This window comes from Triticum aestivum, chromosome 7B, assembly GCF_018294505.1.
Source record: "Triticum aestivum cultivar Chinese Spring chromosome 7B, IWGSC CS RefSeq v2.1, whole genome shotgun sequence".
NCBI classification, from domain to species: Eukaryota; Viridiplantae; Streptophyta; class Magnoliopsida; order Poales; family Poaceae; genus Triticum; species Triticum aestivum.
Genome location: NC_057813.1, coordinates 333,549,407 through 333,555,473, shown reverse-complemented (window position 1 = coordinate 333,555,473; position 6,067 = coordinate 333,549,407). Strand labels below are relative to the sequence as shown.

General features: G+C 42.9%; 1 long non-coding RNA gene across 1 annotated transcript; it reads right to left on the bottom strand.

Annotated features, from left to right (window-relative positions):
- Nucleotides 1-2,336: 2,336 nt before the first annotated feature.
- On the bottom strand, nt 2,337-4,195 carry LOC123159675 (uncharacterized). The gene is made up of 2 exons (XR_006479843.1): nt 3,304-4,195; nt 2,337-3,114 (listed from the first exon to the last, which is right to left on the bottom strand). It is a non-coding gene; the product is annotated as an uncharacterized lncRNA (long non-coding RNA).
- Nucleotides 4,196-6,067: the final 1,872 nt, after the last annotated feature.

The window sequence follows — 6,067 nt, the reverse complement described above, 5'->3', positions numbered from 1 at the left end:
GGAAGAGCACTTGAACTTCTTTCAACAAAACTTTTAAGATTTCATTTTTCTATTCTTTGAATCTCACCTGAAATGTATTCCTTGCAGTAGTTGAACTTCTCGTTGTTTTCACCTTGAACTTCTGTCACCTATTTTTGTTCAACCTCCCTCACAACAATTTTTTAACTTTCTCGGCCGAGCACTTGAACTTCTCGCAAAAAAACTCTAGGCTTTGCATTTTTGTTCTTTTTTAATTCAAAATACACACCGTGTAGTACGTGAACTTCTAGCAGTTATCAATATGAACTTCTGAAAACATGCGTTCTGCCTTCATCGTAAAAACAGAGTCTCCGAAAATGCACTTTGTGAAGAGGTTGAACTTCTGGAGCGGTTCTTTTTGAACTTTACTCTTTTTTCACGTATTGTTTTTTACCCGTAAGCCCCCAACCACTTACCGGAATTGAGCAAATGATATACCGATAGAAAGCTGTTGAAAACTCGCAACTTCCCCGTGGTTATTAGTTTTCATGCTCGCGATGGTTCAAAAGAATTTTTTGAATATATAAAAACGTATTTTAAACTGTATACATGAAAATTTTAAACCGCTCATCGGAATGTAGCATATAATATAGGGTTGGACAGTTTATGAAGTTCAGAGTCTCGTAATATATTTTTTGAACCATGTAGGGTGGTTTGTATTCTTTTATTCTCATTTGAAATGCATCCCGTATAGTAATTGAACTGCTCGCTGTTTCATATTGAACTTCGGCAACGTAGTTTTTGTTTGTAATTCCTCACCCTTTGCTCGGAGTTCCACAAATGATAAATCATCAGAAACTTGTTGAAAAGATGCAACTCTTTTTATACGGTTAAAATTTTCTTTTCGAACAACATACACCAATTTATTTTTTGAACAAAGCATACAATATACCCCTCGAAAAGTTGTTCAATAGAGAAGAATTTTTTTTCATGTAGAGTTTTTTTGTTCCAAATTTGTAATGGATTGAGAGAATTATTTTAAAACATGGGACACAACATCTTTTTTGTGTTTTTTGAGCATGTAAACACACGTTGAACCTCTCTAACAAGAATTTTTGAACATCCGAGGGAAGAGCACTTGAACTTCTAACAACAAAAAATTTACTTCGCCTTTTTTACTCTTTTTTCTCGTACGAAACACACACCATGCAGTATGTGAATTTTTGGCTGTTATCACCTTGAACTTCTCTGTGTTTCACTTTAGTAACGGATAAAATCTAAGTTTTTATAGACGTCGAACCGCTCTAACTTTTTTATTTGAACTTCTTTGTTTGTGTTTTATAAATGTGAAAATTTGAAGTTCTTGCTTTTATTTCTTTTAGTACCAAGAAAATGTAAGTTTTTTATGAATAGCGAAGTTCTCTATTTTTGTAATTTGGACTTCTTGGTTTTATTCTAAGAAAATAAATAATTTATTCTTACATCTTTTTCAGTAATGCACCTTTTTACTATATGCGAACTTCATATTTTTTATATATGAACTTCAACAAGAATTTAAATTTATTTTAGAATTGGGGAAAATTCGTATTTTATAAACTTTTTGAAATGTTATGTTATTTAATTTGACCTTTCTTGGATTTTTTATAAATATGAAAAATATGTTTTGCAACATAAATCAAAGTGCTCTTTTTTTAACCTCTTTGTTTTGATAAGCATCTTTCAATTTATGATTTTTGCTAGAGTTTTAGTGTTTGAACTTCTAGTGGCATTTATATTGAACTTCTATGAATTTTTCAGCAAATACACATTCATATTTCATTAAACAAAGGAATGGCAGCACTGTTGTTGTAAAAGCAGCAAACAAAACAGAGTAGCAAAAGACACATTCATATTTCTCAATCTCTCACTCCGTATAATGCAAATAATGCACACATTTCAGCAAAATTTTAACTTTTGTTTACCAAAGCCGCAAGCAATAGTGTTTGTGGATAGGGAAAAAACAGTTTTAATAAGTAGTGAACTTCTCTATTTTTTAATTTGGACTTTCTTGGTTTTTCAATATGAAATTCTTCATTTTTAGTTCTTGGAAACAAAAAAATTAACTTTGAATTTCTTTGTTGTTTCAATCTGAACTTCTTGTTTTTATTTTTTTAGATGGGGGGAATTTTGATTTTGTTTTTTGGTAAATTTGTGTAGTGTTTGTGGTAAACTTTTCAATTGATTTTATTTCTTAGAGTGTTTTTTTTTCTTTTTAACATATAAACTTCCAGGAGTTGATTATGTTAGTTTTTCCCGAAAAAAATCGCCTAAAGGACATATATGATAGTTTTCGTTGTAAATATCAATTTCGTACACGAAACTTCCTATCATGTTACATATTCTTGAACTTTTTTGTTTATTATATTTGAACTTCTTTCTTTCTATACACAAAAATAAAATAAACCACCTAGTTTTTCCATGAACACACACAGATGGAGAGGGACGCATGTGATTTATTATCTTTGAACTTATTTGTTAATGAGCATGGAAGCTCGACCTCCTCACGCCTTTGTGGTCGACGACGAGCAGTGGGATGGGCAGCCGCCGACAAGAGCAGTTGAGCTTGCCAGAGCGAGGGGCGGCCAGTTTTTCTGAGCTCGCCACGTGCTCCCGAAGTGCTCTATGTACTGCCGCTGAAGTCCAAATCCACCTCGCCCTGAAGAAGGGGCGGCCTCACGCTGGATGAGGTGCGGGCGATAACACGCAAGGAGGAAGCGGAGGCGGCCTCGCGCCGGAAGTTGGCAGGGGTGGCGGCGTGCCAGGAGGTTGCGGGTGCGGCGGCGAGCCGGAAGGAGGCATTGGGGGGCACACAGGCATCGCTGCGGCAGGGAGCTGGGCATCGGGATAGGTCTGTGTACATGAACTTCTCTAGTGTAAAATCTTCAAATATATGTTTTGCTTTTTTTCTTTTGTTTGAGGCACAAACACAAAGTAATAAGAGCCAGAGAGCAAGCCAGCTTAATAAGTTACGACGTAATTATCAAACTACACTTTTTGCTTGACCTTTCCTCCACACGTACAGCACACTGCTGCAAAGTAGGGATCATCTATTGACCCATCTCTTGCCTTGTAAACTCCTTGTACTGCTGGTAGCGCTCAGGTAGTCCTTCCCTTCACCTGCACAAAACAACATATTAGACTAAACAAACTACATACCGAGAGGAAGATGGCTGATCCATTATCAGTCTCCATCAGTTCTATAATGGCTCAAATTAAACTAGAAAGCAGAAGTAGACAGACAACAACATCAAAACAAAGGACGGCTTGCAACTAAACCAGACGCAACATTCACCCAAGGCAACTTACTGAATTTCAGAAGGGAAAAGCTCTGAACCTCAAGCTCTACAGAATCTGAAGCACAACAGGGTGTGAAGTAGCCACGCAGCATAGGTGCTAGCTGATGGCGCACAAGGGAATCTTGGCGCTGGAAGCTCCATGTGGTGGCAACGCACTAGTGATGGAGGGCGGAGGCTTGCGGCAAGCCAGGCACAGCGCGGGAGTGGAGTGGCGGCAGCGGCCACTCCATGGATGAACGTTCCCCGGGAAGGTCAAGGTAGCCCTCCTGAGAAGGTCGATGTGGCCGGAGATGCAGGGGCGGCGGTGCTTGTCTGGTGGTCAGGGACGGCGACGGCCAGCGGCGGCGTGTGGGGATGGAGCGCCATGGTTGAGGCTGTCAACCATGGACGAATTCCTGCGCGCGGGTTTGGTGACCGGTTGCACATTGCCGGCGCACGGTTGACTGCGTCGGTCCAGGCGTTGGAGAGCAGTAGTCCTCTGGCTAGGTGTAGCCTCGTTGGGGAGGGAAGGTCCTGGCAATGGCGGCCATGGGTGCCAGGTGGTGGGCGCGGGTGGCGAGGCAGCAACTGCGACTGGGCACAGGGGCGCGCCGGTGGTGGTACGCAGGCGGAGCCGCCGGGAAGGTAATGGGTAGCGGGGTGCCGGCGGTGGGCGTCACCGGCGGGTGGATCTGGACGCGACGGATGCTTGGGACGAAGGTCCGGGATGGTGTTGGGGAAGAAGGCAGGGGAGACGGGGCGGGGCGGGGCCGGGGGATGGCGCGCAGCGGCGGGGAGGTTCGGGGAGTGGGCGCGGCAGCGGTTGCGGGATGGAGACGCAGGGAGTGGGGAGGTTGGGGAAGAGAGTCGGGGCCGGGATCGGTTTTCCTTTTTTTATCGTCTGCTTGCTTCAGGTTTTCAGATCTCGGCAGAACCTATGTCGCCCCTATATAGGGCTGCTGTGATCTAAATATATATACACGCACAAAATGCGTGGTAAATGTAAAATATGGCTCAAATATAGCAAACGAGACTTGAAATGCACCAAAAAATCGACCCTAGGGTACAATGGTGATTGCTTACCATGGAAAAATTAGAGGCCAAACGATGAACTCACGTCTTCTTTCAAATAAGAATATGTTGTTAGTTGATGTAAATGTTTTAAAATAGCACACGGTATATTCATGAAAGCCGTGTGCCTACTAAACCGTGGCCGATGCCCTGCACGCATGATGTAAATCGTGTGTTCTGATTCGTCAGAACCCAAACCCTATGGATTATACTTCTGCATCGTTGGATGCTCCTACATCGAACCGACAATCCACATCCCTTTAATCAGCACATGCAGTTGTAGCTAGGATTTGATTTATATGCCAAAATGCAAAAAATGGCTTAAATATAGCAAACAAGACCTGAAATGCGCCAGAAAATCAAACATGTGGTATAATGGTGATTTCTTATCGTGGAAATAAAATCAAGGCGTAAGGATGAACTCACGTCTTCGTTTCAAAATTAGCACATTTTCATTTCAAATGAAATTATGTTGTTTGTGCACACGGGCACTTAGAGGCAACCATTTGCATAGGCCTTTCCGCATGGTGACGGGGGCTCTTTTTTCACCTTTTCACTGAAGCTGCCAACATGCCCCCACCACCCGCCCCCTTTCACTCAATAGTCCACCAATCTCCATCGCCAGCTCCCCCTCCCCTAGATCCACACCAGAACCCTGTCCAGCGCCAGCATGCTCAACCCGGTCGTGTGCCCGCTCTTCGGCGTCAACCCTACCTCCATTGTCGTTCCCAACACGCAGCTGCCCGCACCATGCCGTCTTCGTTTGCTCGCCAGCCGCCCTTGAGCATATCGTTCCTGTAACCCTCGCCTCTCCTATGGTCCTACCAGGTCCGCACAAAAAACAAGTTAGTTATTGCTCTCCATTGCGGTGAGGCATATTTCCTTGCAATCCCTGTTCCTATTCCACTCGCTATGTTCCTAAATTGGCTATAAAATAATGGAGAGTGTATATATGTTCATTATCTACCTTCCTAACGAGTACATATAAGTTGTATTTGTTCCAATTAGTTATTGTCGATTAACAAATCGTGGGCGCCCGAGTCACACAAAATTAACAAATTAGCTGTACATTTTCAAAATTATTGGATGACATGTTTAGACAGCTTACTATCAAGTTGTTAGCTTTATGCTTATCCTCCTCTCCTGAGTTTCGCATGTGTTCTCTATAAATGTCGAGTAGCAGCCTCATCACTCATGCTTAAGGCGATGTATCTTTCATCTGAGTCCGACAACCTAGGTCTCCAGCAAATGGTCAGGGATTAAGTAATATGGAACGAGAGAGGGCTGCAACAATTACCCTTTCGGCCAGGACACGGAGGAAGGCTCCAAGGAAGCCCACACACTAGCCTAAAGGTGTATATGAAGTAACCGACATTGATTTAAAGTCTTGGGCTCCAACTAAACCAGATAAAGCACGCACGAGGTTCAGGAGTGTGTGTGGATTTGTTGGGAGGGCAAGGCTCAACAGTAGTCTGCCGTGGTTTTAGAAGGCTGACACAGAAACACGACAAAGGATAGTCCAGGAGATCATGGATCACTTCAATGTTCCAGAGCAGTGGAGAATGCAGGTGGAACACGTTGCACCGAAGAATGTCAGGGATGCTTGGAGAAACTGGAAGCATGTGTTGTACAAGAAGTACTTGAGTGAAGGCAAGTACCCAATCCCCGCATACCCTCAAATTACAAAGGTAGGCTGGGCAGAATCCTAAAGGGCCAGTGCAACT